Source organism: Parasteatoda tepidariorum, chromosome 6, assembly GCF_982258835.1.
Source record: "Parasteatoda tepidariorum strain Cologne lab strain chromosome 6, Ptep-v5.0, whole genome shotgun sequence".
Classification (NCBI taxonomy): Eukaryota; Metazoa; Arthropoda; class Arachnida; order Araneae; family Theridiidae; genus Parasteatoda; species Parasteatoda tepidariorum.
Window position 1 is genome coordinate 65,958,160 of NC_141760.1, and position 21,252 is coordinate 65,979,411.

The 21,252-nt window shown below is 28.0% G+C and overlaps 1 protein-coding gene across 3 annotated transcripts in view; it reads right to left on the reverse strand.

Moving 5' to 3' along the window:
• The window catches only part of LOC107448450 (mitochondrial import inner membrane translocase subunit Tim9), a 35,657-nt gene that overhangs the window by 4,810 nt on the left and 9,595 nt on the right, over positions 1–21,252 (reverse strand). The gene's annotated exons all lie outside the window — the stretch shown is intronic.

A 21,252-nucleotide genomic window follows, 5' to 3' on the forward strand; every position in this document is an offset into this window, starting at 1 on the left:
GTAAATAGATGGTATAACAGGTGAATGAAAAACTAGTTTTTGTAAGAAAATTATGAAGTAATTTTGTATTGTAAGCAACAAAAATTCTATCCCAACCTATCCTTTATAAAAAATTAAAGCTTCAATCTTGATTCAAATTCTTCATTTTTTTTTTTTTTTTTAATTTTCCCACGAAAAATCATCTAGCTTCTCTTTCTCACTCTCTCTACTTTTAACTGAAAAAGATAATTTGGAGTTCAGTAGTACAATTAGTTTTTAAATTTTCATTTTCAATGTGAGAAAAGTGCTTGAACGAAATACTTGAGTAGTGCTTCGAAAACAAAAGGTTTCAGGGCATTGAGCTATTATCCCTTTATATTTTCTTCTTCATACACTTCTTTTTTTTGATTTAAAAAAGATTTAATTATTTGTCAATCATGAGCATTGAATATGATGTCTGGCAGGAAATGAATTTTAATGATGTGACAGAAGACTCTCAAAAACCATGAAAAGTACTGTTACCTTAAACTTTCAATACTAATTATGTAATTATGTATTAACGCTTTTATAATAATGTATTTGTTTTTCAACCTTAAAGTAAAATAATTTTTTAAAAATGATTTAAGCTAAAAAATTTTTATACTAAAATTAATCATAAAGGACTCCCAAATAACGACAGGCCCAGGGCCCCGAAAAACATAAAAACGGCTCTGAACAAATCAATGACGACAATCGAACAGCGGCGCTGCCTCACCGATCCAGACTTTACTTATGTTCCCTTATAAAGACTTTACTAATAGATGTTTACAGCTAATCTTTTGTTACTTAATTGCTAGCATGTTATCTTGTTATAAATATGTTTTTTGTTGGTTTTTAAATACACTTTTTAAGTTATGATTCTTCATTTGTCGTCAAAGATGCACACAGTTTAAAAGAAAGAGCGACGTCCCTTTTATATATTTTTTCAGACAGTTTAATTACTAATAGAAACATGGTTTTTTTATTTTTTAAATACATAAGAAACCGTCTAATAGTTACTAAAAAAATCTGTTAGATTATCGGAATTATATTTCTATTAAAATCCAAAAAAAAGTAGCTTGAAAAAATGTTTTTTTATTTACATTCAGAAATTTATCAATAATTAATTTTGAAAATTAAAGAAATTTACATGTTGAATTACTTATGTTCCCTTATGTTTAAATGATTACAAATAAGTGCAAATTTGGAAAGGCATTGTTTGGAAGTGCGCCGTCAGTCCATGCTTCGCAATGGACGCTTGTATCCTTATCTACATTTAGTTTTCTCTATTTCATAACCATAAATTATTATAATTCAAAATATTAAGTTTTTTACTTATTTTGACTTTAATTATTACGAAATAATAAAAAATATTTTGAATGAAAATTCTGCGTCAAAGGGTTTAACCTTCTACTCTTCACTTGACTGTTATCTGCCGTGGAATATTATCTCTTTTGCATTTCTGTGTTTCTTTTGTTATCTATTTTGTATTGCTTACAAAATTAAATGATATCTTTGGAAAGTTCCAGCAAAATAATTTTTTTCAATTTCATTATTATTCTTTAATAACTGGTTTGTTCAAATGTAATTTAAAATTCCTATTGTAAATGAAATCTGCAAATTTAAATATAGAACAGCAATGCTTATATAACGAAAAAACGTTTATTGAAACTGTATTAAAAAAGTTATTTTATTTAGCTCTTTTAAAGTATGTGAATAAGCACAATAAATTAGTCAGCTAAAATGCTTGTTAATTATGGTGTAAGCAAAATATTGATTGCACAGCAAAGATATTGCTTGTATTCAGTATTGTCACCTGGAAGAGACATTCCACAGTATTTTCAGTTAGGGGTTGAATAAATTCAAATTAATGCAGCGAAAAAGCGAGAAAATTATTACTCTCATGATCATTATCTCCACTATTTTCATTTTATGATCAATAAAAAGCAAGGTCACAGAAAGGGATGTTTTATAATGTATTACATTCTCCTTTTTTTCTGACAACCTTAAATATTTCTATAAAAATTTTAAATAACTACTAACTATTGCTTTTTAATTAAATTGTGATTAACTATTACTCTATTATTTTTCAATAATTACTATTACTTAAAAAATTGCATATAATTTTACTTATTAACTGCTTTTTTAAATAACTATTACTCCACTTAGGCTCCATCATTAAATTCATGCTTGTTTTGTAGAAGGGAAATATGAAGACTGAGTCGCAACGAACATTATGGATCTATATCCATGACCATAATGTCCTCGCAATTAGGCCGTTATCTGGTAAAAAATAATATTGCTCTCGGTTTTTTTTCTTTTTCTTGTTTACATGATATGTTACACGATGTACTAAAAACTGAACTCAGTGGCGCGACAGCCCATAGAGGAATATCTAACTCTTCTTCATGTCAAAAGCAATAAACTATGGTATAGTACATAGGTTCTCAACCTTTTTAACGCTGCCGCTCCCATCAGGAGCAAAAAAAAAGTTTAAAGGCCCCTTTTGTGAAAATTCAGTTATTTGGAGCATAGGGTGAGCTGAATTATAAGAGGTAACATTTTTAAGCAATATTCTTACGCGTTAACATTGTTTGGTTTTTAAAAAAAAAAATAGTGTGAACGTTAACTCGATACTTTTCTCCCGACAGGTAATCTATTTATTATAATCAAAATAAATACGGTAATGAGAAAACAAACAAAGAAATCTATGCTAAAAAGAGTTATTTAAACTTAATTAGATAATTAAAAAAACATCAAAAATAAATTTTTTACACTGAAACGTGGTATCAACCAAGCAATCAAGTAACTATGTCAGTGGGATGATTTTGCTTGATGGTTCAGAGCTAGTTTCTTAACATTCGGTTCAATATTTTCAGTAAGGTGAAGACGCAAGTCCCCTCGTAGCACGATTTCGAGTCGATTTCTCTTTTTTGTGACTAGATCCGTCACAGCACAGTCCAGGGTAGAGACGACTTATGTTATCTTGAAGCCAAAATTCTGTGAGACGATCACCATTCTGGAAGCTAGCTTTCAAAGTTTCATAAGTTGAAAGTTCGACCAATTCCTCCTGAATATGAACCTCTGCTGCTTCAATATTCACGTAAGGGTTCATAACCCATTGAGGGACTTCCAGGGTCAACACATCCTTAAAACGATTAGAAAAGCCCATGTAAAAAGACTCAAGATGTTGACAATATTCCTGTATATCACCAGAGGAAATTTCACCATTCTTTTTAAGATCCGATAAGATCGGAAATTGGCTAAACTCATTCCTACCAAAATTCTGCTTCCACAAAATGAGTTTTTTTAGAAAGGCAGAAATAACTGATTTGAAGTGATCAAATTGAGTTCGTTGCCTTGAAATTTTAAATTAACACCATTAAATTTTGCAAATAAATCCGTCATGTAGGCAACGTCTATCTTAAATTCTAGCAATCTGTCTCTCAGAGCTACATCTTTGTCTTCCAGGAACTCAAGCACAGAGTCGAAAAGATTTCAAAACCTATTGAGACAGGTCATAGCTGTCTGAATAATCGATCGTTAAGAGCATTACTGCGAATTTTGTTCACAGCAGAGATAACGTATTGCAGTGACTGATATAAGCGGTCACTGAGATTTTTTCCAACTAAATGCTGTCTGTGAATCACGCAGTGAACAGCTAAAATATCTGGTACCTCCCTCTTCAAAAAGGCGATAAACCCACCATGTCGACCCACCATTGCTGGAGCTCCATCAGTGGCAACAGACATAATATTCGTAAAAGTAATGTTTTTCTCTTTAAAATAATCTTTGACAGTGTTAAAAATAGATTCTCCTTTGGTATCTATAATCAAGCTTCGTGCAAAGAGCCTATCTAGAAAAAATTCTCCTTCCTCAACAAACCGGACATACGCCAACAATAAAGCCTCATTACTTGGCAAAGTTGATTCATCAACTTGCAGGGAAAATTCATTCGATATCAAAAGTTTGCATAAGGAATCCTCAACGTCTTCCGCCATCTCATCAATTCGTCGCCGCACTGTATCGTTGCTTAATGGGATATTTTTTATTACATTAGATGCGGCTGGATGATGTAAAACTGTTTCTAAGACTTCCTTAATAGATGGAAGTATCAACTCTTCGCCTATGGTATGAGCCTTGGCCAGATTTGGCAATTAATTTTGATATATTATAAGAGGCTATCAGACCATCGTCGCATTTTTGGGACGAGGTTGGCAGCAGTAAGCAGGGTTGGCAAGTTTTTGACACATGACGGTTTTTACCGGTTATTACCATGGTTTTTACCGTCATGTCAAAAACCCCTCTGTCAAAAACCCATAGTTTGGATAAAACTGTATTTTTATTTGGGTTTAACTGCTTATAATTTAAAATTAATTCATTTTTTTTGGCAATAAAATTTAAAACAAAGTTGCTAAAAGATATTTAAGAGCAGATTTCTGCATTTTCCCCAACATGATTATATTAAAACATACTATTTGAAGTAAAATATTAGGATACTAATCAAAATTTTCAACATTTCCAAGCATCATTTTGTTTGGCATATTACGTTACTGAAGAATGTCAAGATTGATTACTTTCATTCATAAAATCTTGCTGTGAGAAACACATGTACACATAAAAAGAAAGCCTCATCAAAAAAAAACTTTTCTTATCATTTTTGCTTTCAATATTTTACACAGAAATGAGACATGAAAAAGCCTGGGAAATCCTTTTAGAGTTTCCTTGCAACATTGCACTAACCTTTTGTTATCATTATCCTCAATGATCTCGAATCCTCATTATTCTTGAATTTCAGACTCATTCATACTAAACTCAGAAATCGACTGGGCAATGAAAAATGTGCAAAATTAGTCACTTGCTATCGTATGCTTCGGCACAGTGACCCCGACTACTGAACATATAATTTTGTTTGTAATTAAGTTTTGTTTAATGTGCTTTTTCAACTGAATAAAAGCTTTTAACTTGTCAAAATAGCAGTAATTCTTGACATAGAGTTTGTTAGTAGTTAGAAGTTTTGTTTAGCTTATTTCTAATATTTAAGAAATGCCAAATTTTAAATTCTTCATTTTAGTTCCTGAATTTATTAATAGTTCCAAGCTTTTTTGTTTGTTTGTTTATTTCTAACAATTAAGAAGTGCAAAATTTTGAATCCTTTGCAAATCAAGCTATAATGATAAAAGTAAGTATCACTATTTTCAATAAGTATATTACAATATTTCTGTATGAATGTATATCCTTCCATAAGAATACGTGTATGTAGTTGCAAAATCAATAGCAATTATTTACAACATTAATTTATAAAGGCAATTATGTGAAAATAATATATTGTCCACCATATGCCATAAATAAAAGAAAACAGTAGGTTTTTGACAGTTTTTACCGGTAAAAACACGGTTTTTACCACTGTCATGTCAAAAACCAGTTTTTGACGGCAAAAACCCAACCCTGCTAGTAAGCCCGAGACCGAAGGTGCCTTCAGAAACTTATCCTTGATGTTCTTTAAAAATGACAAGTCTTTATTCTGTTTGTCAGGGTGAATTTTTTGCAAATAATGCTCCTGCAAACGAGAGGGTTTCATGGCCTCATTCGATAAAACTTTGTTACAAAGTAAACACATAGGTAGTTGAGAGTTCGACGGTGATTAAACAAATCCAAACTTCCAGTAAGTGGCATTGTATTGACGACACTTCTTTTTGTTAAATGACATTGTTGGCGGCAACAAAATGCAAACGATGAAAAAAAAAATAACTATTTCTTAAAATTAATGAATAATATACTATGAAAAACTAATTCACACACGTACCTGGCCAAAGAAATAATGAAATCGAATTGAAACCTGGGAAAAAACTGAAAGGAGTTAATGAAAACGATCATAAGAAATACTGATCAAATCAAACATTCTTACTAAAAGAGCATGCACTTCAATTTCGCCAAATGGCTTGAATGAGTCAGAGCTATAGGAGACAGTCTTAGAAAATCCGATAACAGTAACGGCAGCTGTCTGCCAAAATCTTAATTGTGAATTAATAACCCCCCTAATATTTTTGAGGATCCTAATAAAGCAAAAATGGAATACACTCGAATTTTAAAAAAATAATAATAATTTCCTCTCGTTCTAATAATGATTTTACTCTAAAAAAAAACTAAACAGCATAGCACTTTCGATTTAAAGTTATTAAGCGAATATGAATATCAAATTGACGCCTATCCGTCCAATAGTTCAGAACACAGTAGTCACCCCGCACTAAAATCTAAAAATAGATCTAATGAATATGTAACTCTCGAAGGTCTGTGCCAGTCTAAATTTGATGAAAATAAAACCGCAAATTTATTGCTCGATAGTAAAAAAAAAAAAAAAAAGTTTTATTTAAAATAAATAAGCCGTTTCCAGAAATAAGAAATTTATGAATCAAATTTTCCGCCAAACGGCTTAAATGAGTTAGAACCATACGCCAAATGGTTTGAAAAAGTCAGAGGCAAAAATAAATGACTCATGCGCTGTGCAATACTGTTTCGAAACGGAGAAAAGGTGTCGTACAAGTTCGTCTTATTGCTGGTGCAAATGATGTTTCGAATATTCTTAATTTTTCATTTAATATTAATTTAAGATTTATTTTACTTATTAAATTAATCTTAATTTAATAATTTTATTTGGGAGTTTTGAAACTAAATTTGAAGGACTAACCATGCTCATTGCCCCCCTACCGCCCATAACATATCCAACGCCCCCCTACAGCCCAAAACAAGTTCCCTGCCCCTCAGCATACTCCCACCGCCCCCGTAGAGAAACAAGGGTATAGTAAAATAGGAAAATTTGCCCATTTTAGTGAAATATATCAGGAATATTCTGAAAGTGTTATTGATGCGGAAATAAGTTTTATAAGAGTTATTTTAACTCTAAATTTATTTTTTTATTTGCTTTGAACGTGAAAATATTAGCTGTAAAATGATGAATTTTTGAAGCCACGAATTCGAATGGTTCAAATTTGAATTTCTGCTTGTATAAATTCTAAAATATTAAAAAATTAAATACTATAAAAAATTTTAAATATGAAATTTCTTAAAATAATCGTATGCTCATAATTAAATTAAATATTGCATAACATAAAATTCCGAAAACCGCATTATACGTCAAAATATAAATGATCAACGCCGATGGATAGACAATTGCAGTGTCTGCCTGAAAAAGGCAAATTACGTTTCAGCTTATGTAATGCTATTTAATTAGAATTTTTGGTAACGGTTGGCGTCATTCGTTTCGCTTTTTCTTTTTTAGAATTTATCTGTTCCTGATCTTTGATTTTAAATTATTTTAAAAAATAGTTATTTAAAAGTTAAAAAATATTTACATTGAGAAGAAACTATTGATATCTCCGAAAATATTAATTGTAAAAGGGCATTATCTATCGACCTTTTTTTTTAAGAAATTTTTACACACTTTTTGTTTGTAGAAAACTGTTTGTCTACTTTAAGTTTTATAAACACATTTTATATCAATATACATACGTATACATATTACGTTCGTAAACATATTATGTATCCATAAATATGTATACATGTGTATAGATATACAAATATGAATGCGTATGCATACGTATATGCATAAATACTTAAAATAAACTAACAGTTTTCTAAGAAAAAAAAAGGATGTCCCCTCCTATGTGTGTTGAATAGAATGAGATATGTAACAGGAATCGAATAGAGGGTTTTAAGTTTTTATTCATGCATTTTACATTGCTTATTCCTAATCGTATTTAATTTTAAATATTGTTCCCAATGCATTTTTTCTTGCTTATTCTAATGGACTAATATTTAAAATGCGTTTTTTTTTATAAAGTATATTTATTTAAAAGAAACTTCTTACAGCTTTAAAACCAATTATGCCACACACTTGAATTTTATCTCATGCAATTAAGCATGAAAAACTAGATCGAAAAATGTATCTAATGTCTTCAGATAGCCCCTATATAGCGAAGCAAAAAGTGTGAATAAGTAAACGTCAAGAGTAGTTTTTTTTATACATGATTGAGAATTTTGAACTATTCGTTCTATAGCTAAAGTAAACTGTATAAGCAAAATAAATTTCATAAAAATTAAACTAAAACAAATATTAAATTTAGAATAAAGTAATATATTGATCAATATATTATTACAAAATAGTTTAAAATTATCTCATGCTTTATTTAATATTTTTAATGTCATTTAATATATTAGAACATAACTAAAACGATAAATTAAAATGCCCAAACTAAAATAAGTAATTATTATATTGTAAAATTTATCGTTAAAATGATTTACGTTGCAAGAAATGTTAAAGAAAATATTTCATAAAAATACATAAAATAACACAGCAAAAGAATTAAATATCTCATTAAAGTCCCCATTTTTTATAATAATCAGCGAATCTGAGTTATAACTGTTATAACTAGAACTTAATATAGCTAGACTATTATAAGTTCTAGCTAGAAATTTCTATATAGTATAGCTAAAGAATTGATTTCAGATTTTTTTTATTCCCCTTCTAAAAATGTTTTTCACAAATAATTTCTATCAGAAATCTCTAGGGATGTTTTTAAAATTTTTGTCTATATTTGATATCAAAAAAATTTGCTATGCTCTAGAATTGAATGTATTTTAGTTGATTTTAAAACTATAAATTAGATATCCCAAAGTTACTTCACCCAAGGCACCCTAAGTGCTCATGTGGTAATTTTCTGTCACAGAAGTTTTTTTTTTTTTTCTTATTGTAGGCAACAGAAATCAATTATGTATTTATGTTTTTTTGTGTTATGTTTTTTTTTTCAAGTTCATGAATAGCTAAAAAAATAACTTCATAAACACATCATAGATATTGCTCTAAAAATTTATAATAACAATTTAAAATAATTTGAAACATTAGGTGATTAAGTTTTAATGAGATCTTTTAATATGATACGTATATTAAAATGTCAGACGGTAATAAGTTTTTGAGAAAAAGTTAAAATTACTTCTCCCATAAACTAACATGGATGTAGATTATAGCTAAAAACGATGCCAACAGTCTTAAATCAACTAACAGAAACCAATCGAATAAAACTCTTTTAATTAGACACGCTTTTCTATAAATAGCCTTTTAGACTAGTAAAATTTATGGTCCGTGTTCCTTTTACTTGCCCAAGGGCGCCCCTGGGACTTCATGATGTTTTTGGAAGTGCGAACAATCAAAGGAAAAGAGGGGAGCAAATTGAAAAGGAAATGAAAGTTGAGTGCCTAAACATCTCATTGCAATGTAGAGAATTTGGTTTCCGGTCACTTTTTGAGTATCACAATTTGAAAAAAGAGAAAAATATATACTATTTATTCAGTATAATATATTTATTTTAAAAGATTTACAAGGCAATGTGTTTCTTCGTACGTTTTTGTTTTAATACAATTAATTGGAACTCAAATTTTCAAGAGCTAATCCCCCCCTCCCCTGATTGCCTGGGACCCCAGGCGCCAAAGAGAATTTAAAAAAGAAGAAGAAATAAAAGTACATGAAATGCTCTTGTATGTTCTAAAGCATTCTAAATGGCATTTTCTTTGCAGCTGTCAAATCTTTAAAAAAATAAACCACCGTTTTTGTTTTATGCAAATACACACTTCAGTAAATGAAATAAAATAACAAATGTTCTTAAATACTAATTATTTTAACTAATAACACCTCATCTACCACCGCGGTGCGGGGGGGGGGGAGAATACACGAGGTTTAAAGGACGCACGATTCCAGAATTAATAAATTTCATCTATATTGATGAGCCTTCTACGACCTGCGGTGTTTCTTAAACATATAAATAAAATAAAAACATGAATAAAATAAAAACTATAAATTTTTTTCACAAAAAAAGGAAGAAAAAAAGATTAGGAATTTTAAATTGCAAATGAGTCTTTGAACGCGCCAAATCTAAATCATTGTAGTTTTTTTATAGCTCTTTTCGTTGTTTTTTACTACAAATTTTCATAGTTTTTAAAATCCCGATAATTTTACCTCGGAAGAATTAATGCGTGAATTTCGAATTTTAGTAATGCTTTTAAAGCTCTTTATTTCAGTCCATTTCAAAGTTAATTCAAGTTATTTTCGATCGCGTTTTATCGGAAGTAAAATTTTCAAGAGCTACCCCACCCCCCTGAGTCGGATTTCCAAATGTTTCTTGTCCGATCTCTTAAATGCAATATTATAACGGCTCGAGACTTTCAAATCGGGCAAGTAATAATCTCTTTTGAAGTACGTTATTTATGTCAGTCTTATCGTAAAAACAGGCTATTTTTCCATTGCTTGTTTTCGGCAATACGCATTTTCTCATGGTTTTGAAAATACCATACTTTTAATATATATTAACACGACACTAAATCGCGAATATGCACTTGATTTGTGCCAAATTCATCAAAACTCTAAGAGATTTTTTATTGTTCTTTCAACTGTTATTGCTAGGCTTCTCCACAGGGTTATCCTGTTATTTATCCAGGGTTATCCTGCCGGATTAAAAATCCTGTTATTTTTAATCCGGCAATAAAACGACTTGCAACTTTCGAGGCATTTTAATCATTAATTTTGATGTGTTTTACTACTGCCGATTTCATCGTCCATCCAGCATGTTATTTTACAATCTTTTTTTTTTCTTTTAAAATAGCCATTATTTCCCTTTTTTGATTTTTTCAATACAATAACATTATTACAAAACGCAAAATTCGACTGTAGGATTTAATGCGTTTTTAATTTTTTGAGCTTAATTTCTAATTTTTGGTAAGTAGTGGAAAATTGGGGCTCAAGTCGCAGTCATTGACCCCGAGTCGATGTGACAGTATACTCATGGGGCTCATGTCGCAGTCATTGACCCCGAGTCGATGTGGCAGTATACTCATGGGGCTCATGTCGCAGTCATTGACCCCGAGTCGATGTGGCAGTATACTCATGGGGCTCCTGTCGCACTTGGACATTTTTCTGAAATGGAGTGAGATTACGAGATCCCCTCTTTAGATAAAGTTTTATCAAAAGGAAGATTTTTATTATCTCTTCTTTGGAAAGTGGAAGAATTATTTTTAATTTCGGGACTTAGAAATTTTTCGCAAACTAGTATATTTTATTATGCTTTCAATATTTAAATTAATTTGTGAATTATTATTTTCTCAATTAAGCATTATAATTTCAATGATTTAATTTTAAGAATGAGCCTTCAAAGATTACATTTTTATTAATTTTATACTATAAAACTAAAAATTCTAAGCTAATTAAATAGTTTCATAATCAGAATGTTTATATTTAATTTGTTTTCTTCAGTGAGTTCGCTAATGTGATGAGCAACGTTTTTTTTTTTTTTTTTTTTTTTTTTTCCCTTCCAGGGACTTAGAAATTTTTTGCAAGCTAGTATATTTTTCTTATGTTTTTATTATTTAAATTAATGTGTGAATTATTATTTTCTCATTACAGCATTATAAAAACATTAATTTAATTTCTAAATGAACCATTTTTTAGAGATTAAATTTTTACCAATTTTAAATTATATGTCTAATAATTCTAAACTGATGAAATAGTTTATTAGTCAGAATGTTTGTATTTAATTAGCTGAGATAGTATATACGTAATAATCATTTTAAGAGATAACTATACATATTCAGTTCAATAAAATGGATTATGTTTTCATTACTTAAATTAATGTTCGAATTATTATTTTCCCATTAAAGCATTATAATAACATTGGTTTAATTTCTAAATGAACCCTTCTTTAGAGATTACATTTTTACCAATTTAAAATGATGTGTCTAATAATTCTAAACCGATGAAATAGTTTATTAGTCAGAATGTTTGTATTTAATTAGTCGAGATATAGTAAATATGTAATAATCATTCTAAGAGATAACTATATATAGTCAGTTGAAGAAAATGGTTTATGAGTTCGAAAAAACTTGATAAATTTGTCTACTCATTATCAGTTATATAGTGTAATTATTATTCATTAATATTTTTATGAAAAATCGTTAATTAAGTCACTAAAACTCGTAATTCATATTTTAATGAAAATCCGTTTAAACTCGTTTGATTAAGGTAGTTCTTGGAAATATCGATGAAATACTAGCGTATTTATCATTAACCTAAGAAAGTTAAGTAAACTCATATCGTCACTCTGTAACTGAAGTTTTCGATAACTATGTCTCGTTTTTAATCATCTGCGTTCCAAAACACTTCAGATTGGTTGTTAATTTAAAGTCAGAAAAATATTCAAAATGTTTGTACTTTGAAAATTTCCAATGTTATTGGTACTTAGAAAATTTCTGAAGTTCTTTGTACTTTGCATAACTTTCAAATTGTTTTGAGTTAGAAAAATGTACAATTTTTTTTGTACTTAGAAATACCCTGAAGCTGTGTGAACATATAAAATTATTTTAGTTGATTAATACGGTACCTTGGTAGTTATAAATTTTTTCAAGCTTGATTGGAATTTAAAAAACTTTAAATTCAGATGTATTGTTGGTAGAAAATTTCCGAAGTTGGTTGTACTTTGAATTATTTTTAAATTGTTTTAACTTTAAAATATTTTCGAAATTTTTGTCCTTAGAAATATTTTGAAGTTTTGTAAACATGTAAATTTTTGAAGTTGGCAAAAATTTATTTAAGAAGTAGCAGAAGTTTATATTTTAAGTAATTTTCAACTTGCTCCGGCTTAGAAAAATTTTACAATTATATGTAATTGGAAAAATTCTGAAGTTCTTTGAACATAGAAAAGTATTTTAGCAGAAAAGAAACGCGTTTATGTAAAATCACAGAAGTTTAGTCACGGAAAAAATTCGAAACTGTTTCGGATTTGTAAAATCTTCTAATAATCTGTAGTTTGAAAAGCTCAGAATAGGTTTGTTTTCAAAAAATTCTGATAATACTTAGAATTAGGAATATTCTGAAGTTGTTGGCATTTTGAAAAATTCTGAAGCGCAGAAGTTTGAAGTTAGAAAAATTTAAGAACTATTACGGTTTTGAAAAATTTTCAAATTATTTGTACTTTGAAAGAATTCCGAATCAGTTTGTTTTCAAAAATTCTGAAAAAACATAGAATTTGGAAAATTCTGAAGTTGTTGGTACTTTGAAAAATTCTGAAGTTTTTAAAAACGGGCATGTAAAGAATCGCAGAAGTTCGAAAAATTTTAAAACTGTTTGTACTTAGAAAATTTCTGATGTTATTGGTACTTAGAAAATTTTTTTAATTTGTTTGTACTTTGAGCAGCTTTCAAATTGTTCTGACTTTGAAAAATTTTCCAAATTTTTCTGCTTAGAAATATTTCAAAGCTTTGCAAATTAGAAAATTTTCGCAGTTGGGAAAAAATAAAATTATTTAAGGAGTTGTAAAAGTTTGGTGTTAGAAAAATGTTAGATTTGTTTCGACTTAAAAATTTTTTCAAATAATTTTCACTTTGAAAAAATTCCGAAGTTGTTTGAACATAGAAAATTATTTCAGTTGGAAAAAACAAGTATACAAAAGTAACAGAATATTTTATTGTTTTTTTTCAAATTGTTTTGACTTTGAAATTTTTTAAAATTATTTATACTTTGAAAAAATTTTGAATCCGTCTGTGTTAGAAATATTCTGGAGTTGCATGTACATAAAATTGTTTTTAGTTTGAAAAAAATGGCTATATATCTAGCAGCAGGTGTTTGGTCGTGGGAAAGTTTTTGTAATTTGGAAATTTTTTAATTTCTTGGTTTTAAAAAAATTCTGAAGTTGTTGGTATTTCTAAATTTCTGAAGTTTTTTAAAAACAGGTATATTAAGAATCGCAGATGTTGTAAGTAATACTGTTGTACTGTTTGTAAAAACTGTTTGTACCATGAAGAATTCTGATGTTGTTGGAACTTAGAAAATTTCTCAAGTTGTTTGCTCTATAAAAATTTTTAAAATTGTCTTGACTTTGAAAAATTTTAAAATTTTTCATACTTTGAAAAATTTTTACATTTTCGTACTTCGAAAAGTTTTGATGGAAAATTCTGATTTCTTGAAAATTCTGAATTTTTCCTGTTTTGTACTTAGAATTGTTTTTGAATTCTTTAAACATAGAAAACTATTTTAGTTGGGAAAAATGGATCTATAAGAAGTTGCAGAAGTTTATTTCAAATTGTTTAGACTTCGAAAAATTTTCAAATTATTTATACTCTGAAAAATTCTTAATCTGCTGGTTTTAGAAATATTCTGAAATTGTTTGAACCTAGAAAACTTTTTTTTTAGTTTAAAAAAAAAAAAATGGATAAATAGAGAATCGCAAAAGTTTGAAGTCTGAAAAATGTTCAACTTGCTTAGACTTTGAAAAAATATTCAAATAGTTTATACTAAGGAAGATTTCTAAAGCTGAGTGAAGTCTATAAAACGTTTCAAATTTTTGTACTTAAAAATATTCGTAAGTTGTTTAAATGTAAAGTTTTCCTTTCCTTTGTTGGAAAAAAAACGGATTTATAAGGAGTAGCAGGTGTTTGGACGAGGAAAAATTTTTGAACTGTTTCGACTTTTGAAAGTTGTCAAATTTTTCGTGCTTTGATAAATTCTGAAACTTTTGATTTTAGAAAAACTCTGAAGATGTTTAGTATCAGGAAAATTCTGAAGTTCTGAAAAAACGGATAAATAAGGAGTCGCAGAAGTTTGAAGTTAGAAAAAGTTTCAAACTCTTAATACTTTGAAAATTCTGATGTTTTAGGTATTTAGAAAATTCTGAAGTTGTTTGTACTTTGAAAAACTTTTCTTTTTGCACTTTGAAATATTCTGAAGATACGTGAATTTGAAAATTTCTGAAGTTGGCAAAAACAAAAAGGAGTTGCAGAATTTTAAAGTTAAAAACTTTTTTTAACGTGTTTCAACTTTGATAAATTTTCTAATTCTTTGTACTTTGAACAATTCTCAATCTGTTGGTTTTAGAAAAGTTCTGATGTTGTTTGAATACAGAAAATTTTTTGAATGTGAAAAAAAAAAAAAAAAACGACTATATAACGTATAGCAGAAGTTTGTTCTTTGAAAAATTTTCGAATGTTTTGTAATGAGAAAAACTCGGATATGTTCATTACTTAGAAAAATTCAGAAAATGTTTTACTTTTGAATAATTTTCAAATTCTTTTGGCTTTGAAAAATTTTCAAGTCGCTTGTACTTTGTTTAAACATAGAAATTTATCTATGTCGGAAAAAGCAGCTTTATTACGCCTAGCAGAAGTTTGGTCTCGGAGAAGTTTGAATATATTTCACCTTAGAATATTTTTCAAATTATTTGCACTAGTTGGTACTAAAGTTGTTGGTACTTGAAAATTTTTTTAAATTTTTTTAAGTGAAAACATTTAAAAAATTTCTTTACCTAAAATTATAATGAAGTTGTTTGCGCTTTGAATAATTTCCAATTGCTTTGACTTCGAAAAACTTCAAAAAAATTTCTTCTCAGAAATATTCCAAAATTATTTGAATATAACACAATTTTTGAAGTTATTTTTTAATTTCTTTTGATTTAATTTTTTGTTGATACTTTTAATGTTTTTGGTACATTTAAAAATTCTGAAGCAGTTTGTACTTTGAATAATTTTCAAATTGCTTTAAGATTTACAGAATTTTCAGACTGTCAGTACTTAGAATCAAATCTTAAGTTGTGTGAACTTAGAAAAATATTTCGAACTATTTGGACTTTAAAATATTCTGATATTCTTTGAACGTAGAAAACCTTTTAAGTTGGAAAAAATTGCTATATATTGAGAGTAATCAGTAATACCTTACCAGTGGGGTTGAACTCTGATCCCTACTAGGGAAGCGGATTGTAGCTCTTGAGTCATTTTCAAATTGTTTTGACTTTAAAAACGTTTTCGAACCATTTGTATTTAGAAATATTTTGCAAATGTTTATACACAGAAATTTATTGAAGTCGGAAAAAACAGTTATATAACGAGTAGCAGAAGTTTGGTCTTGAAATGACATTGAACATAACATAAGTTATGTACTCTGAAAAATTCTGAAACTTTTTTTAATCAAAACAAATTTAAATGCAAACAGCTTCAGAATTTATGTTCAATGTTATGTTCAATTCATTGAATCAGAATTCATGTTATGTTCAATGTCATTTCAAGACCAAACTTCTGCTACTCGTTATATAACTGTTTTTTCCGACTTCAATAAATTTCTGTGTATAAACATTTGCAAAATATTTCTAAATACAAATGGTTCGAAAACGTTTTTAAAGTCAAAACAATTTGAAAATGACTCAAGAGCTACAATCCGCTTCCCTAGTAGGGATCAGAGTTCAACCCCACTGGTAAGGTATTACTGATTACTCTCAATATATAGCCATTTTTTCCAACTTAAAAGGTTTTCTACGTTCAAAGAATATCAGAATATTTTAAAGTCCAAATAGTTCGAAATATTTTTCTAAGTTCACACAACTTAAGATTTGATTCTAAGTACTGACAGTCTGAAAATTCTGTAAATCTTAAAGCAATTTGAAAATTATTCAAAGTACAAACTGCTTCAGAATTTTTAAATGTACCAAAAACATTAAAAGTATCAACAAAAAATTAAATCAAAAGAAATTAAAAAATAACTTCAAAAATTGTGTTATATTCAAATAATTTTGGAATATTTCTGAGAAGAAATTTTTTTGAAGTTTTTCGAAGTCAAAGCAATTGGAAATTATTCAAAGCGCAAACAACTTCATTATAATTTTAGGTAAAGAAATTTTTTAAATGTTTTCACTTAAAAAAATTTAAAAAAATTTTCAAGTACCAACAACTTTAGTACCAACTAGTGCAAATAATTTGAAAAATATTCTAAGGTGAAATATATTCAAACTTCTCCGAGACCAAACTTCTGCTAGGCGTAATAAAGCTGCTTTTTCCGACATAGATAAATTTCTATGTTTAAACAAAGTACAAGCGACTTGAAAATTTTTCAAAGCCAAAAGAATTTGAAAATTATTCAAAAGTAAAACATTTTCTGAATTTTTCTAAGTAATGAACATATCCGAGTTTTTCTCATTACAAAACATTCGAAAATTTTTCAAAGAACAAACTTCTGCTATACGTTATATAGTCGTTTTTTTTTTTTTTTTTCACATTCAAAAAATTTTCTGTATTCAAACAACATCAGAACTTTTCTAAAACCAACAGATTGAGAATTGTTCAAAGTACAAAGAATTAGAAAATTTATCAAAGTTGAAGCACGTTAAAAAAAGTTTTTAACTTTAAAATTCTGCAACTCCTTTTTGTTTTTGCCAACTTCAGAAATTTTCAAATTCACGTATCTTCAGAATATTTCAAAGTGCAAAAAGAAAAGTTTTTCAAAGTACAAACAACTTCAGAATTTTCTAAATACCTAAAACATCAGAATTTTCAAAGTATTAAGAGTTTGAAACTTTTTCTAACTTCAAACTTCTGCGACTCCTTATTTATCCGTTTTTTCAGAACTTCAGAATTTTCCTGATACTAAACATCTTCAGAGTTTTTCTAAAATCAAAAGTTTCAGAATTTATCAAAGCACGAAAAATTTGACAACTTTCAAAAGTCGAAACAGTTCAAAAATTTTTCCTCGTCCAAACACCTGCTACTCCTTATAAATCCGTTTTTTTTCCAACAAAGGAAAGGAAAACTTTACATTTAAACAACTTACGAATATTTTTAAGTACAAAAATTTGAAACGTTTTATAGACTTCACTCAGCTTTAGAAATCTTCCTAAGTATAAACTATTTGAATATTTTTTCAAAGTCTAAGCAAGTTGAACATTTTTCAGACTTCAAACTTTTGCGATTCTCTATTTATCCATTTTTTTTTTAAACTAAAAAAAAAGTTTTCTAGGTTCAAACAATTTCAGAATATTTCTAAAACCAGCAGATTAAGAATTTTTCAGAGTATAAATAATTTGAAAATTTTTCGAAGTCTAAACAATTTGAAATAAACTTCTGCAACTTCTTATAGATCCATTTTTCCCAACTAAAATAGTTTTCTATGTTTAAAGAATTCAAAAACAATTCTAAGTACAAAACAGGAAAAATTCAGAATTTTCAAGAAATCAGAATTTTCCATCAAAACTTTTCGAAGTACGAAAATGTAAAAATTTTTCAAAGTATGAAAAATTTTAAAATTTTTCAAAGTCAAGACAATTTTAAAAATTTTTATAGAGCAAACAACTTGAGAAATTTTCTAAGTTCCAACAACATCAGAATTCTTCATGGTACAAACAGTTTTTACAAACAGTACAACAGTATTACTTACAACATCTGCGATTCTTAATATACCTGTTTTTAAAAAACTTCAGAAATTTAGAAATACCAACAACTTCAGAATTTTTTTAAAACCAAGAAATTAAAAAATTTCCAAATTACAAAAACTTTCCCACGACCAAACACCTGCTGCTAGATATATAGCCATTTTTTTCAAACTAAAAACAATTTTATGTACATGCAACTCCAGAATATTTCTAACACAGACGGATTCAAAATTTTTTCAAAGTATAAATAATTTTAAAAAATTTCAAAGTCAAAACAATTTGAAAAAAAACAATAAAATATTCTGTTACTTTTGTATACTTGTTTTTTCCAACTGAAATAATTTTCTATGTTCAAACAACTTCGGAATTTTTTCAAAGTGAAAATTATTTGAAAAAATTTTTAAGTCGAAACAAATCTAACATTTTTCTAACACCAAACTTTTACAACTCCTTAAATAATTTTATTTTTTCCCAACTGCGAAAATTTTCTAATTTGCAAAGCTTTGAAATATTTCTAAGCAGAAAAATTTGGAAAATTTTTCAAAGTCAGAACAATTTGAAAGCTGCTCAAAGTACAAACAAATTAAAAAAATTTTCTAAGTACCAATAACATCAGAAATTTTCTAAGTACAAACAGTTTTAAAATTTTTCGAACTTCTGCGATTCTTTACATGCCCGTTTTTAAAAACTTCAGAATTTTTCAAAGTACCAACAACTTCAGAATTTTCCAAATTCTATGTTTTTTCAGAATTTTTGAAAACAAACTGATTCGGAATTCTTTCAAAGTACAAATAATTTGAAAATTTTTCAAAACCGTAATAGTTCTTAAATTTTTCTAACTTCAAACTTCTGCGCTTCAGAATTTTTCAAAATGCCAACAACTTCAGAATATTCCTAATTCTAAGTATTATCAGAATTTTTTGAAAACAAACCTATTCTGAGCTTTTCAAACTACAGATTATTAGAAGATTTTACAAATCCGAAACAGTTTCGAATTTTTTCCGTGACTAAACTTCTGTGATTTTACATAAACGCGTTTCTTTTCTGCTAAAATACTTTTCTATGTTCAAAGAACTTCAGAATTTTTCCAATTACATATAATTGTAAAATTTTTCTAAGCCGGAGCAAGTTGAAAATTACTTAAAATATAAACTTCTGCTACTTCTTAAATAAATTTTTGCCAACTTCAAAAATTTACATGTTTACAAAACTTCAAAATATTTCTAAGGACAAAAATTTCGAAAATATTTTAAAGTTAAAACAATTTAAAAATAATTCAAAGTACAACCAACTTCGGAAATTTTCTACCAACAATACATCTGAATTTAAAGTTTTTTAAATTCCAATCAAGCTTGAAAAAATTTATAACTACCAAGGTACCGTATTAATCAACTAAAATAATTTTATATGTTCACACAGCTTCAGGGTATTTCTAAGTACAAAAAAAATTGTACATTTTTCTAACTCAAAACAATTTGAAAGTTATGCAAAGTACAAAGAACTTCAGAAATTTTCTAAGTACCAATAACATTGGAAATTTTCAAAGTACAAACATTTTGAATATTTTTCTGACTTTAAATTAACAACCAATCTGAAGTGTTTTGGAACGCAGATGATTAAAAACGAGACATAGTTATCGAAAACTTCAGTTACAGAGTGACGATATGAGTTTACTTAACTTTCTTAGGTTAATGATAAATACGCTAGTATTTCATCGATATTTCCAAGAACTACCTTAATCAAACGAGTTTAAACGGATTTTCATTAAAATATGAATTACGAGTTTTAGTGACTTAATTAACGATTTTTCATAAAAATATTAATGAATAATAATTACACTATATAACTGATAATGAGTAGACAAATTTATCAAGTTTTTTCGAACTCATAAACCATTTTCTTCAACTGACTATATATAGTTATCTCTTAGAATGATTATTACATATTTACTATATCTCGACTAATTAAATACAAACATTCTGACTAATAAACTATTTCATCGGTTTAGAATTATTAGACACATCATTTTAAATTGGTAAAAATGTAATCTCTAAAGAAGGGTTCATTTAGAAATTAAACCAATGTTATTATAATGCTTTAATGGGAAAATAATAATTCGAACATTAATTTAAGTAATGAAAACATAATCCATTTTATTGAACTGAATATGTATAGTTATCTCTTAAAATGATTATTACGTATATACTATCTCAGCTAATTAAATACAAACATTCTGACTAATAAACTATTTCATCAGTTTAGAATTATTAGACATATAATTTAAAATTGGTAAAAATTTAATCTCTAAAAAATGGTTCATTTAGAAATTAAATTAATGTTTTTATAATGCTGTAATGAGAAAATAATAATTCACACATTAATTTAAATAATAAAAACATAAGAAAAATATACTAGCTTGCAAAAAATTTCTAAGTCCCTGGAAGGGAAAAAAAAAAAAAAAAAAAACGTTGCTCATCACATTAGCGAACTCACTGAAGAAAACAAATTAAATATAAACATTCTGATTATGAAACTATTTAATTAGCTTAGAATTTTTAGTTTTATAGTATAAAATTAATAAAAATGTAATCTTTGAAGGCTCATTCTTAAAATTAAATCATTGAAATTATAATGCTTAATTGAGAAAATAATAATTCACAAATTAATTTAAATATTGAAAGCATAATAAAATATACTAGTTTGCGAAAAATTTCTAAGTCCCGAAAATAAAAATAATTCTTCCACTTTCCAAAGAAGAGATAATAAAAATCTTCCTTTTGATAAAACTTTATCTAAAGAGGGGATCTCGTAATCTCACTCCATTTCAGAAAAATGTCCAAGTGCGACAGGAGCCCCATGAGTATACTGCCACATCGACTCGGGGTCAATGACTGCGACATGAGCCCCATGAGTATACTGCCACATCGACTCGGGGTCAATGACTGCGACATGAGCCCCATGAGTATACTGTCACATCGACTCGGGGTCAATGACTGCGACTTGAGCCCCATGAGTATACTGTCACATC